We start from the raw sequence: 16,042 nt of genomic DNA, 5'->3' as shown, positions 1-16,042 counted from the left end.
TGAGGCCTGCGGAGATGTAACCCATGTTTAACCTATTGTTTTAAATGGTTTTTAGCATGGGTTTTTAATGGTTGTAGCTGCCCTGGGACCTTGGAGTGGATGGTAGGTGATAAATGATTGTAATTAATGATACAATGCATACCTTTATTAGGCCGGCCAAAATACCACAAAATGAAATATCACAAAATTAGCTTCTGAGTCCTCCAGAAATCTTCATCAGGCTTGATGGGAAAAGGGAGGAGGGGGAGGGGAAGGGTTTTGGTTTTTCGGCTGTTGAAAACATGAAGATTCAGGCCAACATTTTCCCCTCCCTGCCTGCTTCCCATCCCATCTCACTGTTCCGTTTTCTTGCTGGCCTGTTGAAGGACTGTGAAGAAACCAAAAGCTTCCAGCCTATTTTGCAATATTTGGTTTGGCCTGTTATGAGCTCTGGAATTTTTTCTTACAGACCAACATATGTGTGTGTGTGTGTGTGTCACTTAGGCAGAGAGATATTTGATGCAGGCATCTGAAAGATCACCACATCTGCTGAGGAAAGGGGTCTCTGCACATCCTCTGGGGCACTCTCTTCCACCGCCACCCAGAACAGCAGCCCCCACCAGACAAGACAAGATTCTGCAGCAATGGGGGAGGGAGCATAATTCCCAGGCCCTCTTACATTTCTTGCCTTTTTTATCATTTAATGGCTTTCATTTGCTAGGAAAGCGCTCTCTGCACATGCTCCACTTTGTGGTTTTCCAATGATGATGATGATGATGATAATAATAATAATAATAATAATAATAATAATAATAATTTATTTGTATCCCACCCTCCCCAGGTGAAGCCGGGCTCAGAGTGGCTAACAACAATAAAAGTAACACAGCATTCTAAATTCAATTCATTTTAAAATCAATTCAAAATCAAATTAATGACAACCATTGGGCTAGAGTTCTGTGAGGATTATCAAAGGAGTGCAAAGGAGTGCAATGCAAAAGCCCCAAGGGGAGAAGAGAAGACTGGGTGGTGATACGATAAAGGTAAAGGTAAAGGGACCCCTGACCATTAGGTCCAGTCGTGGCCAACTCTGGGGTTGTGGTGCTCATCTCGCTTTACTGGCCAAGGGAGCCGGCGTACAGCTTCCGGGTCATGTGGCCAGCATGACTAAGCCGCTTCTGGCAAACCAGAGCGGCGCACGGAAACGCCGTTTACCTTCCCGCCGGAGTGGTACCTATTTATCTACCTTCCTGCTGGTGTGGTACCTATTTATCTACTTGCACTTTGACGTGCTTTCGAACTGCTAGGTTGGCAGGAGCAGGGACCGAGCAACGGGAGCTCACCCCATCGCGGGGATTCGAACCGCCAACCTTCTGATCGGCAAGTCCTAGGCTCTGTGGTTTAACCCACAGCCCCACCCATGTCCATTGGTGATACGATAGCCATCTTCAGATATCTGAAGGGTTGTCAGGGGGAAGATGGAGTAGACTTCTTTCCTCCTGCTCTGGAGGGTAGGACTTGAACCCATGGTTTCAAATTATGACCCTTGGGATCCCTTCCAACTTGAGAAGTCTATGATTCTGTGAGATCCCAGGACTAAATAGCGGTGTGCCATCAGGGCAGCTCCAAAGAATCCCCCTGAATCTCTTTGGGCTGAACGAAGAGGCCTTGGGGGTGGGTGGGATTCCCACCCCATTTTTCTTGCTGTGTCATTTCCCAGCTGAGGAAGTCCTGTCTCCCGTGGATCCTGTCCGCCTCACACCGCAGTCAACAAAGCTAACAGGGTCATGCGCTTTGGACCAGCTGGGATCACCGCACAGGTGTCTTCTACACGACCCTCCGAAAAGCAGGGATGGCGTCAGTCCAAGGGGATCAATTCCTGGATGCAGCTGCCGGACATTTGCCGGCCCAGCAACTGGGTCCTGTGTGGTTCACAGCTACAGAACGGGACAGGCTTTTGGCATTGGGACGGCCCCGGCATTGCTGGAGTCAGCGGACACTTTGCAAGGCTGGGAAGCCAGCTCAGCACACAAGGAACCAAGGCTGGGCCGGATGAGGGGATTTGACCGACAGTCATCAATCGTGGACCTGCTGACAGCTTGCATGTCTGTTTGACTTTGATCAGCGGAGGGAGGAGGAGGAGGAGGGGAGCCCGGTCAGAGGGAAGGGAAGTGACCCCATTTAGGGAGATCTCCGCTGGTGGGGTGAGGAAGCATCCCTTCCACAAGGAGGCCACAGGGACATAATTCACCCTCCCTCTTGTGCTCTGGCCTTCATTCCCTCGCTTAAGGAATCATGGAACTGTAGAGTTGGAAGGGAACATCAACGGTCATCTAGCCAACCCCTTGCATGCAAGAATCCCAGCTAAAGAATCGGCCCAGTATACCTGAAGGAACGTCTCCACCTCCATGATTCTGCCTGGACACTCAGGTCCAGCTCCAAGAGCCTTCTGGCAGTTCCCTCGCTGTGAGACGTGAAGCTACAGGGAACCAGGCACAGGGCCTTCTCGGTGGTGGCGCCCGCCCTATGGAACGCCCTCCCATCAGATGTCAAGGAAATAAACAACTATCTGACATTTAGAAGACATCAGAAAGCAGCCCTATTTAGGGACATTTTTCATGTTTGATGTTTTATCATGCTTTTAATATTCTGTTGAGAGCTGCCCAGAGTGGCTGGGGAAACCCAGGCAGATGTGTGTGGGATAAATTTATTATTGTTGTTATTATTGTTGTTGTTGTTATATGCCCATACAACCTGTCTTTCAACAGAGGAGAGGGCGCCACTTTCCGAGGGAGTCTCGCTGCCAACTTCATAGAATCACAGAATTGTGGAGCTGGAAGGGACCCCGAGGGTCATCTATTCCAACCCCCTGCAATGCGACTTCTTTGTAGTATCTGGTTGGTGGGCTCTGGGATGGCAAAACCAGAAGAGAAGGACCCGCTTTGGTCTGCCTACCTTCGTCTCTCCTCTCTGTCAATGCCCTCGTTTGCGTGGCCAAGCTGGTGGTGTCTCGTTATTTTAGGCAGTGAGTGGGGTCAGCCTAGATGGCCTTTGGATTCATTCCCCACCAATCATTATTATGAGTAATCATGATCTATGCCACAGGGCTATCCAGGTATATAGACATTTTTAAAGCGTAAAGTGGGGGGAGCAATGGAGAGAGAAGAAGGGGGCGATGGGAGGGGCACCCAAAGACCAGGGTGTCGGATGGGAAGAACAGGCATAGAGCTGCTCTGAGCCTTTGCTGCCCTTATACAAATCTATGGTGCAACCACAATTGGAATGCTGTGTGGCACTGGGGCACTGAGCCTCTTGGGCTTGCTGATCGGAAGGTCGGCGGTTCGAATCCCCGCGACGGGGTCAGGGGTGTAGCTAGCTGCTCCAGCTCCCGAAGCAGCAAGGGCAGGGCGATCCGCCATGGTGATTGCCCAGGGGGGGGGGCATCGCGGGGCCCACGGAGTCTGCCTGGCAGGCGCAAAGTCCACATTGACGTATCGGGCAGCGCAGGGCCCCGAGCCACTGTGTCACTCTCAGGAGAGACGCGCGGCTCGGGCGTGCTGCATGCCAGGCCCCGCGGCAATTGCCACCCCCCCACGGTGTGCTATTTTGTCACCCCCTCAGGGATGACACCCGGGGCAGACCGCACCCCCCGACCCTTCCTAGGCCCCGTGACAGGGTGAGCTCCCTTTGCTCTGTCCCAGCTCCTGCCAACCTAGTAGTTCGAAAGCACACCAGCGCAAGTAGGCACCACTCCAGCGGGAAGGTAAACAGCGCTTCCGTGCGCTCTGGTTTCCGTCACGGTGTCCCGTTGCACTGGAAGCGGTTTAGTTCTGCTGGCCACATGACCCGGAAAGCTGTCTGTGGACAAACACCGGCTCCCTCGGCCTGAAAGCAAGATCAACCCGGCAACCCCATAGTCGCCTTTGACTGGACTTAACCGTCCAGGGGTCCTTTACCTTTTACCTTGCTAGCCACGTTGCCCATGCTCTGCTTTTGTAGTGGGACGCAGCGATTCTTCTGAATACCAATTGCTGGAAACCACAGCCATGAAATTAAAAGACGCCTGCTTCCTGGGAGAAAAGCGATGACAAACCTAGACAGCCTCTTAAAAAGCAGAGACATCACCTTGCCAACAAAGGTCTGTATAGTTAAAGCTCTGGTTTTCCCAGTAGTGATGTAGGGAAGTGAGAGCTGGACCACAAAGAAGGCTGATCACCAAAGAATGGATGCTTTTGAATTATGGTGCTGGAGGAGACTCTTGAGAGTCCCATGGACTGCAGGAAGATCAAACCTCTCCATTCTGAAGGAAATCAGCCCTGAGTGCTCACTGGAAGGACAGATCCTGAAGCTGAGGCTCCAAGACTTTGGCCACCTCATGAGAAGAGAAGACTCCCTGGAAAAGACCCTGATGTTGGGAAAGATGGAGGGCACAAGGAGAAGGGGACGACAGAGGACGAGATGGTGGGACAGTGTTCTCGAAGCTACCAGCATGAGTTTGACCAAACTGCGGGAGGCAGTGGAAGACAGGAGTGCCTGGCGTGCTCTGGTCCAGGGGGTCATGAAGAGTCGGACTAGTTGTGTCTAAACAACTAAACGACAAGAAGAAGCAGCAGCAGAAGAAGAAGAAGACTTGAGGTTTTCAGCTTTCTTGAGAGCATGGAGCACCTCACGTTCCTTCGCTTGAGGAGAGATGCTGATAGCACAACACACTTTGCTGCCAACCCACAAAGAACGAACTGTGGGTCCCTACGAAGTGCTCCTCCCTGCATTACAGGGGGTTGGAATAGATGACCCCTGGAGGTCCCTTGCAAATGTGCAATTCTATTTTTTTTAAATATTGTTTATTTATTTATTTATATTAGATTTATATTCTGCGCTAATATACGCTGGAAGTCGCCCTGAGTGGCTGGGGAACCGCAGCCAAATGGGCGGGGTATAAATAATGAAAATATTATTATTATTATAATTAAGATCTCAAGGCGGTTCACACAATAAAATACAGGAGAAAAGGAGAAAATAAGTACAACGGGATGGCAAAACAATAAACCCTTCCCACAGAGACATTTAAATGACTGCAGAATTCTACGGTACTATGATTATTCAATTGTGGCAGTTGAATTTAATGAGAGTAATAATAATTTGAAGCAAGCAGAGTGGGGGGGGGAGAGGCTATTTATGTCTCAATCAGGAGAGCTTTGGGCATGACCCTCTATGCGACATTATCCTGGCTGGTATTTGCCGCTAATAATAGACATCTCCTGTGGTGTGTGTGTGTGTGTGCCTTGCCCAGCACCTGACCCTCCCCAGGCCCCCGGCCTCCTCAGAGTTTGCAAGGAGCGCTGGGGGCCTTGGGCACTGATGGCAGGATGAGGAGAGAGAGAGGGCCAGGAGGGGAAAGGCTTTGTCTCCCGTGGGCGGGCGGGTGCCAGGCTGCATTACAGATCCTTGCATCAGCTGCCGAATCCAAACCCCTTAGCAGCTGGGCATTCCCTGGCTCGTCTTTCCTGCTGGGCAAACTCGGCCGCAGGGTCCAGTTTGGAAGGGGGCCGCCATATATGGACACAAGGGAGCCTGGGCAGGGGGCTGTCCCTTGTCTTCCTCAAGCCCTTGCCGGCCTTATTCCATCCCCTTTAAGAAGCTAAGGAGAGCCTGTTGCATCAGGCTGGTGGCTAACAAGGTCAAACATCCCGGGCACGCTAACGGGAAGCCCACAATCAGGATTTGAACGCAAGACCCCTCTCCCCGTCCACTGCCTCCCGCAGTTTGGTCAAACTCATGCTGGTAGCTTCGAGAACACTGTCCCACCATCTCGTCCTCTGTCGTCCCCTTCTCCTTGCGCTCTCCATCTTTCCCAACATCAGGGTCTTTTCCAGGGAGTCTTCTCTTCTCATGAGGTTGCCAAAGCCTTGGAGCCTCAGCTTCAGGATCTGTCCTTCCAGTCTTCCTGCTGTTATTTCTGAAGTTGCTGGTTTGCTCAGCTTCTAAGCCAGGCAGGCTGGCAAAGGCGGCTGTTCTTTGGTGGAGAGCGCTGTCTCCTGTCCCATGGCAGGCCGGGCTGGGAACTGGGGGGGCGACCAGTGTGGGAATGGCCCCCTAGCTCCCTAGGGGAGTCTCTGCGGCTCTGAGAAATGCCTCCGGCAGCAACTGATCTGACGTGAATGGCGAAGGGTCGGGTCAGCTCTCCGTATAAACAAGGAGCAAGGTTATTCCCGGGCTTGGCGTGTGTCTGGGAGCCCAGCTGCTGGCTGGCAGCCAGCCCTTCGTATCTCTATGGCCTCCCTCCTCTCGTCTCTCCGGACCCAAATGCCCAGAGCGAGGGACGCTCCGAGGCCTAGTCACCCCAAAAAGGATTCCAGATGGCATACCAGCGGGTACCTCGGTTGGCAGAGCGTGAGACTCTTAATCTCTCTTTTTTAAAAAAAAAAACACCGTATTTTTCGCTCTATAAGAAGCACCAGACCACAAGACGCACCTAGTTTCTGGAGGAGGAAAACAAAGAAAAAAAATATTCTGAATCCCAGCAAGAGGGATCGCTGCGCAGTGAAAGCAGTCATCCCTCTTGCTGTTCTGGCTACTGGGATAGCTGCGCAGCCTGCATTCACTCCATAAGACGCACACACATTTCCCCTTACTTTTTAGGAGGGATACAGTGGTACCTCGTGTTACATACGCTTCAGGTTACAGACTCCGCTAACCCAGAAATAGTGCTTCAGGTTAAGAACTTTGCTTCAGGATGAGAACAGAAATTGTGCTCCGGCGGCAGCAGGAGGCCCCATTAGCTAAAGTGGTGCTTCAAGTTAAGAACAGTTTCAGGTTAAGTACGGACCTCTGGAACGAATTAAGTACTTAACCCGAGGTACCACTGTATTTCTCTTGAATTTTATCCCTATGACCTAAGCAACGAAATACACAAACGTATAAAACAACGAGACTGATCCAAGCCAAAGGCTGGCATGCGATGTTACATTCGCCGGAAGAAATGATAAAGCAGGTTATCCGGATATTTGCGATGAGATAACAGGCAGGTAAAAGGAGAGAGAGCCATCAAAAAAAGCGAGAGAGCAGGAGGTTTGGCACAGCACCTGACCCCAAAGAGTACCCATAATAAAAGCCTCAATATTACATCAAGAAAAAAACTCGGCCAATTAGATGTCACTTATGCCAAACTTGTGGAGGAGACAAATGTACCGTATTTTTCACTCTATAAGATGCACCAGACCACAAGATGCACCTAGTTTTTGGAGGACGAAAACAAGAAAAAAAAATATTCTGCATCTCAGAAGCCAGAACAGCAAGAGGGATCACTGCACAGCGAAAGCAGCGATCCCTCTTGCTGTTCTGGCTTCTGGGATAGCTGCGCAGCCTGCATTCGCTCCATAAGACGCAGACACATTTCCCCTTACTTTTTAGGAGGGAAAAAGTGAGTCTTATAGAGCAAAAAATACGTTTCGTCTTTATTGATTTAAAATATCATCTTGCATGCCCATTAAAAATAGTTACAGCAAAAGTAAACACAAAACTATAAAATAAAAATATAAAGAAAATAAAAATAAAAAAGCAAAGAATAGTTAACAATAAGAGATGAACATCCTATGAAGTCTTCTGAAAGAAACACCCAATCATTCTCCTTGTACTTTTTCCATTGTCTTAATTTTATCGCACGGTTTGTTTTATAACTATTCCTGCATATTTTTCTAGTAGTATATTTATTCCATTTGTTTATTATATACAAGTATCATTCAGTTCTGCTAGGATGTCATTTTTACAATATAATCTTATATATTCTTTGAATCGTTTCCATTCTCTAAATAATTTTTGATTTGGGGCTCCTCTGATTTTTCCGCTCAGCTTTGCTAATTGAAAGTACTAGCATGAGTGATTGCCAATCTATTCTTGTTGTTTCACTTTTCCAACTTCTGGCTATCAGTAATCTCAGGGTTGTGGCTTTGAGCCCCACGTTGGGCAAAAGATTCCTGCATTGCAAGGGGGTTCGACTAGATGACCCCTTGTGACCCTTTGTTGTTGTTTAGTCGTTTAGTCGTGTCCAACTCTTCATGACCCCCTGGACCAGAGCACGCCAGGCACTCCTGTCTTCCACTGCCTCCTGTCTTCCACTGTTGGGTCATGCCCTGATCGGTGGTGGCACCATTTGTTGTTGTTTAGTCGTTTAGTCGTGTCCGACTCTTCGTGACCCCCTGGACCAGAGCACGCCAGGCACTCCTGTCTTCCACTGCCTCCCACAGTTGGGTCAAACTCATGCTGGCAGCTTCGAGAACACTGTCCCACCATCTCGTCCTCTGTCGTCCCCTTCTCCTTGTGCCCTCCATCTTTCCCAGCATCAGGGTCTTTTCCAGGGAGTCCTCTCTTCTCATGAGGTGGCCAAAGTATTGGAGCCTCAGCTTCAGGATCTGTCCTTCCAGTGAGCACTCAGGGCTGATTTCCTTCAGAATGGAGAGGTTGGATCTTCTTGCAGTCCATGGGACTCTCAAGAGTCTCCTTCAGCACCAGAATTGAAAAGCATCCGTTCTTCGGCGATCAGCCTTCTTTGTGGTCCAGCTCTCGCTTCCATACACCACCACTGGGAAAACCAAACCATTGTGACCCCTTGCAACTCTACAATTCTATGTGTAAGGCAGCTAAAGGGGTTTGATTGGGGCTCCCCCAAGGTGCCCCTTCTCTTTCCCACATTGCTGGATTACTGCAATGTGCTCTTTGTGGAGCTTTCCTTGCGCCCGAGCCGGAAGCTGCAGGTAGCGCAGAATGCTGCAGCACGATTGCTGACAGGAGAGAGGCCTTGTCCGCATACAGCGCCTGTGCTCAGAGATCTGCCCTGGCTGCCAATTTGCTACCAGGCCAAGTCTGATGCATTACTATTAATGTGTGACACCCTTAACGACTTGGGATCAGTTTACCTGCGAGAGCGCCTTGCCCCATAAACAACCAGCCGACCACTTCGATAACAGCCCTTCATCCTTTGTAAGAAAGGCGGCACTCACCCTCTAGAACTCCCTGCCTATTGAAATCATGCTGGTGCATCCCAATTACCAGACAGAAGAGAGAGAGAGTCACAATTTGTGGACGGACGGAGCGGGACGCACTGTGGGGAGGGGCTGGCCTGATGCAGCTGTGTTGCTAAATACCCTTCATCGTTGCAGGTGGAGGGACAGAATCATGGCGCTGGGCTGACGAGATGATGGGCAGGGCTGGCGGCCTTGCTCGTTGCTGGCAGAGTTTGCTCCATCCATCCCATAATGAGCTGGCCGCTCAGCTTTTCACCCTTGCCCCTCTATCTGTTATTTCCTCTATCCGACTCTCTCACGGCATTCTTCAGTTTCCCATCGCCCCGTCTGTCTATTATTGTCTTCTGCATCCATCCATCCATCTCCGCCCCGCCCCCTCCCTCTTCCAGTGACCTAGTGGATCCTCTCCACTGCGTGGAAAACTCGCCTCCTCCATTCAAGACCTCCCCCCCCCACTTCGCTCTCACAAAGGTCACACACCTTTGCTCTGGTCCATTGCGATGGGAGGAATTTCCTTGTCCGTAAGACACCCTTCTTGAAGACAGAGCCAGCTCTGTGTTCCCTGGTGGCTCTCAGGTCCTGCTTCCATCTGGTTGGCCACTGTGAGAACAGAATATATCTTTCAGGATATATAGCTTTATTTACACATATGTAGACCCCGAGCCTGGGACACGGGTGGCGCTGTGGGTTAAACCACAGAGCCTAGGACTTGCCGATCAGAAGGTCGGCGGTTCGAATCCCCACGATGGGGTGAGCTCCCGTTGCTCGGTCCCAGCTCCTGCCAACCTGGCAGTTCGAAAGCACGTCAAAGTGCAAGTAGATAAATAGGTACCGCTCCGGCGGGAAGGTAAACGGCGTTTCCGTGCGCTGCTCTGGTTCGCCAGAAGCGGCTTAGTCATGCTGGCCACATGACCTGGAAGCTGTACACCGCCTCCCTTGGCAATAAAGTGAGATGAGCGCCGCAACCCCAGAGTCATCCACAACTGGACCTAATGGTCAGGGGTCCCTTTGCCTTTACCTATTTTATATATGAGAACTTAATTTTTTTATTTCAGTTAGAAGCAGTGTACCCCTCCCTTCGAAGCCCAGAAGAAGTGTGGTCTATGGAAGGTGCCTTATCCCAGCAGAAGACTGAGGAATCGTGGTGGGAAAAGGGTGAGGCTAACAGAAAAGCTTTGCAGATGGACCAAACCAAAGTCTTTCCCAGCAAAGCATCCTGTTTCCCACAGTAGGTTGGGAAGCAAGACACAATGGGCTCAGTCATCGCATCCCCCCACCTGGAGCTCCAAGCAACGAGGATTCAGAGGAGATATTCCTGGAGGGAGCTGACAGCCATCAATAGAACAGCCATGCATAGAGGAGAGGGCCATCGGTTGGCTTCTAGCCAGTGCCGGATTTACGTACAGTGGCACCTCGGGTTACATACGCTTCAGGTTACATACGCTTCAGGTTACAGACTCCGCCAACCCAGAAATAGTACCTCAGGTTAAGAACTTTGCTTCAGGATGAGAACAGAAATCGTGCTCTGGCAGTGCAGCAGCAGATTAAGAACAGTTTCATGTTAAGAACGGACCTTCGGAACGAATTAAGTACTTAACCTGAGGTACTACTGTATAAGCTAAACAAGCCATAGCTTAGGGCCCCACTCTCTTGGGAGCCCGAAAAAAATTAAAGGGAAAAAAACCTGGATGCACATTTCCAAATATAAGACAAAAAACAAATAAAATAAAACCTACATGCAGCAACAGTGTTTTGTGTTGTGATGCTTTTGAATTCTGGTGCTGGAGGAGACTCTTGAGAGTCCCATGGACTGCAAGAAGACCAAACCTCTCCATTCTGAAGGAAATCAGCCCTGAGCGCTCACTGGAAGGACCGATCCTGAAGCCGAGGCTCCAAGACTTTGGCCACCTCATGAGAAGAGAAGACTCCCTGGAAAAGACCCTGGTGTCGGGAAAGATGGAGGGCACAAGGAGAAGGGGACGACGGAGGACGAGATGGTGGGACAGTGTTTTCGAAGATACCAGCATGAGTTTGACCAAACTGTGGGAGGCAGTGGAAGACAGGAGTGCCTGGCGTGCTCTGGTCCAGGGGGTCACGAAGAGGCGGACACGACTAAACGACTAAACAACAACAATTTGTAACATTTAACAACTTTAAAGATGTGCCCCCCCATAATTTCCGTAACAAGGTAATTCACACTGTTCCCTGCAAGGATTCATTCTGTGGGCTTCCGTGCACTGCAGGCAGTTGCAGGCTACAGAAACTGAAGCAACAGCTGGAAAATCTGGCATTTGCCTCTCAGCAAAAAACTCCAACGACAACACCACCATCAGGCCAGCCCATAAATTGCTCCACTCAGCTCATTGCTGCTATCCAGCACTCTTCCTGTGTAGCCCAGATGGGGCCTGTCTGGTTGCAGAAGGCGCTCAAGCCAAAAAGACCACCATGTGGAGCTCTGAGGGTTCAAGGCCCCGATCCTTTGGAAGGTCGTACAGGAGTGTTTGCAAATGGGGCACAACTCTTGGACCATGCACAACTCCCTTCCCCACCCCAACACACTCGCCAGCATGTTTGTTTTGCAACGCTATAAGGAGGTCCTGGGATTTTCTTTCTCTGGTGTTCGGTTCCATAGCAAAATATTCTGGATTATTTGTCCCTGGAATCAGGAAACCCTCCTGCTATTTTATAAAGTTAATTACGCCATCTAGTGGCCACGGTCCTCTCTGCAAGCCGCATGCTAAACTCAACTCAGGTTTTTATTTTATTTTATTTTAAAAAAAAGAAATCAGCCACACAGATACTGCAAAATGAGGCAGCCCATCAGGATAGGACTTTAGGGCAAATGTCCAGGGCCCGCCCTCAAGAGGATGAGGTGGGGGTAGCTGGGCTGGGAAACCACATTTTGAAATGAACACTCACGTCACAAGAACTTGTGGGCATGCAAAGCTGTGGGTTAAACCACAGAGCCTAGGACTTGCCAATCAGAAGGTCGGCGGCTGAAATCCCCGTGATGGGGTGAGCTCCCGTTGCTCAGTCCCAGATCCTGCCAACCTAGCAGTTTGAAAGCACATCAAAGTGCAAGTAGATAAATAGGTACCACTCAGGTGGGAAGGTAAATGGCGTTTCCATGCGCTGCTCTGGTTCGCCAGAAGTGGCTTAGTCATGCTGGCCACATGACCTGGAAGCTGTACGCCGGCTCCCTCAGCCAGTAAGGCAAGATGAGCACCGCAACCCCAGAGTCGGCCACGACTGGACCTAATGGTCAGGGGTCCCTTTACCTTTTCAAAGCAGATGAATGTTGGAAAATTCAGGACAGATAAAAGAGAGTTTCTTGATTTTTTGATTTCTTTTGATGATTCAGTTATTTAATTTCTATACCGCTTGATATATTTAAAGCGGTTGTACAGAAAACAGATGCAGCGACAGAGAGAACTTCAACAAAACGTTAGAAGAACACAGTTACATATAAAAATGTTGCATTAATGCAAAGTTACTAATATGGAAGTGAGAGCTGGACCATAAAGAAGGCTGATCGTTTGACCCAACTGCGGGAGGCAGTGGAAGACAGGAGGGCCTGGCGTGCTCTGGTCCAGGGGGTCACGAAGAGGCGGACACGACTAAACGACTAAACAACAACAACAACACTAATAGGGACTGCCTTGTTTTCATAAGCCACACATAAGCCAAGCTTCTTGGTTGAAGAGTGAAAGGTACAAATGCTCTAAATAAATAATAATAAATAAATGAAGCAATACTTGGAGAGGTGGTCCATAAGACTACTATTTCCAGAGTCTAAAGTTACCTAATTACGCCACTGGGTAGCTTAAATTTCACAGGAACCTAAGAGCTGCCTCGTGCTGGGTCAGGGCGAGGAAAACACTCTGTACCTCTGATTGAGGTTGAATCCTGACAAGACAGAAGTACTGTTTTGGTGGGACAGGGTGAGGGTGGGTGTGGGGGATTCCCTGGTCCTGAATGGGGTAACTGTGCCCCTGAAGGACCAGGTGCGCAGCCTGGGAGTCATTTTGGACTCACAGCTCTCCATGGAGGCGCAGGTCAAATCTGTATCCAGGGCAGCTGTTTACCAGCTCCATCTGGTATGCAGGCTAAGACCCTATCTGCCAGCGGACTGCCTCGCCAGAGTGGTGCATGCTCTGGTTATCTCCCGCTTGGATTACTGCCATGCGCTCTATGTGGGGCTACCTTTGAAGGTGACCCGGAAACTACAACTAATCCAGCTAGACTGGTGACTGGGAGCGGCCGCAGAGACCACATAACACCGGTCTTGAAAGACCTACACTGGCTCCCAGTATGTTTCTGAGCAAAATTCAAAGTGCTGGTGCTGACCTTTAAAGCCCTAAACGGCCTTGGTCCAGTATATCCGAAGGAGCGTCTCCACCCCCATCATTCTACCCGGACACTGAGGTCCAGCACTGGTTCCCTCACTGCGAGAAGCAAAGCTGCAGGGAACCAGGCAGAGGGCCTTCTCGGTGGTGGCGCCTTCCCCGTGGAACACCCTCCCACCAGATGTCAAAGAGAACAACAACTACCAGGCTTTTAGAAGACATCTGAAGGCAGCCCTGTTTCGGGAAGCTTTTAATGTTTGATGTATTATAGTATTTTAATATTCTTTTGGAAGCCGCCCAGAGTGGCTGGGGAAGCCCAGCCAGATGGGCGGGGTATAAATAATAAATTATTATTATATTATAGTACCAAGTAGAGCCAAGCAGATGCCTCTGGAAACTCTGAAGACATAGCCTGCCCCTCTTATTTGTGTGTCTCCCCCCCCCCTGGAACCTGGTGCACGCAGAGGTAGACTACACCTGTCCATGGAGGTTCTGCTTTGCTGGAATGGAGTATACCGCAGGGGCCACAGTGATCCACGCGATGGTCACCTCCAGGCTTGATTATTGTAACTCGCTCTACGTGGGGCTGCCCTTGAAGCTGGCCCAGAAACACCAGTGGGTGCAGAATGCCGCAGCGAGGCTCCTTACGGGGTCTTCGCTGCGAGATCACATTCACCCAGTGCTTTACCAGCTGCACTGGCTCCCGGTGGAGTACAGGGTCAGGTTTAAGGTGCTGGTTTTGACCTTTAAAGCCCCATGCGGCCTAGGACCCTCGTACCTACGGGACCGCCTCTCCTGGTATGCCCCACGGAGGACCTTAAGGTCCACAAATGACAACATTTTGGAGGTCCCAAGTCGCAAGGTGGTTTGGCTGGCCTCAACTAGGGCCAGGGCCTTTTCGGCTGTGGCCCCAACTTGGTGGAATGCTCTGTCACAAGAGACCAGGGCCCTGCGGGACTTGACATCTTTCCGCAGGGCCTGCAAGACAGAGCTGTTCCACCAGGCCTTTGGTTTGGACTCAGTCTGACCCTTATGTTTCCCTTCCCTTATGGTTTTGATGAGGCTGCATTTTAAATTGCATTTTAACCTGTATTTTTTTTTAAAAAAAATATGATTCCCCTATTATGTTTTTACTGTAATTTTACTGTTGTTAGCCGCCCTGAGCCCGGCTCTGTCTTGGGAGGGCGGGGTATTTATTATTATTATTATTATTATTATTATTATTATTATTATTATTATTTTCTCCTGTTCTGGAGGGTAGGACTCGAACCCAGGGCTTCAAGTTACAAGAAAGGAGATTCCGACTAAACATCAGGAAGAGCTTTCTGACGGTAAGAGCTGTTTGACAGTGAAAAGGTTTCCCCTGGGAGGTTGTGGACTCCCTTCCTTAGAGGTCTTTAAGCAGAGGTTGGATGGCTATCTGTCAGGGATGCTTTAGCTGAGATTCCTGCATTGCAGGGGGTTGGACTGGATGACCTCAGGGGTCCCCCTTCCAAGTCTACGATTCTCTGATTTAATTCGCTTCACCTTCCCTGAAACGCCCAATTCCTCCTCCTTTCCCTCCACCTGCAGAGCCTGCCTGTCTTTTCCCTGCCCAGTGACTCATCCTCTCCGTCCCAGCCCGGGAGGCGCGTGCTGCGCGTCACTTGTGAATCCGCCCTCGGGGAGGCGGAGGGCTCGGCCCGCAGGAACGCGCATGATGTCAAGCAGGAGCGCGCCGAGAAAAGCCTGGAAAGGGAGAGAAGGAGGATGGAGCCCGAGCGGACTGGCCGGCCAGCCAGCCAGCCTGCGTGCGGGTCCCCGGGCGGGCGAGCGCGCAAGGCGCGGCAGCTAAGAATAGCGCGACTGACGCGCGGCGCTCAAGGGGGCACCTGCGCACCGGCCCCCGCGCTATTTTTAGCGCCGGGTGAGCTATAAATAGCCGCAGGAGCCAGAGGCCAGGCCGGGATGACGCGGGCCGGAGCGAGCGAGGGGCAGGGGCTGATTCAGAGGGGGAGCCCGGACTCCTGGGTCCCTGGTGGAGAGGTCTGGGCTCCTTTTACGCGCCGGCAAGCTGGGCGCGTGTGGGCTGGATGTGCGCTGCAGTCCCGCTGGTTTCTGGGCTTCTTCCCAGTGGGTCATCTGGGGGGCTACTGGGAGAACAGGAGGCTGGGCTACGACCCCCCCCCCATTATTTAGACCTGAACCTGCTCCACCCAGTGACTTCGTGGCAAAGGGGCGGGTAGGCGGTGAACCCAGATATCCTGGGTCCTCGCAACAGGTTCCCCACGATAGCACCCTGATATCTTACTCACCCCAGGCAAGGTGAGGTTCTGGAGTGCAGGCACTCATTAAGGGCAGCAGCAGCGAACGGGTCAGAGCCACAAGGGGGCGCTGCCCCGCGGGAAATGCTCCTGCGCAAGCCCCTGGGTGGCTCTTGCGCAGGAGAAGTGCCCATTGGACTGGGTTGTCTCCCGAGAAAGGGAGGGAGGGAGGGAGGTCCGGCTTTGGTGGCTTCAATCCCAAAAGCTGCTCAGGATTTTCATTCAGGCCTCTGGGTCCTTGGAAGGTGTAAACTATATGGGTTAGGGAAGAGCCCTAATTGTATTTTCTTGCTGCTGCGAGTTTTGATGAGGCCCAAATAGCTCCGCATCCTGTTCACACAGTGGCTGAATACCCATAAGAACCTAGGAACCTAGATAGACTGCCCCGGGACCTGGA

General features: G+C 50.9%; 1 protein-coding gene across 2 annotated transcripts in view; it reads right to left on the bottom strand.

Moving 5' to 3' along the window:
- Positions 1 to 16,042, bottom strand: part of LOC309536958 (snake venom vascular endothelial growth factor toxin HF-like) — a 51,911-nt gene that overhangs the window by 19,086 nt on the left and 16,783 nt on the right. The gene's annotated exons all lie outside the window — the stretch shown is intronic.

Source organism: Podarcis vaucheri, assembly GCF_965113315.1.
Source record: "Podarcis vaucheri genome assembly, chromosome: 7".
NCBI classification, from domain to species: domain Eukaryota; kingdom Metazoa; phylum Chordata; class Lepidosauria; order Squamata; family Lacertidae; genus Podarcis; species Podarcis vaucheri.
Note: the sequence above shows the minus strand (reverse complement) of the source record. Positions and strands in the feature narration are given on the sequence as shown.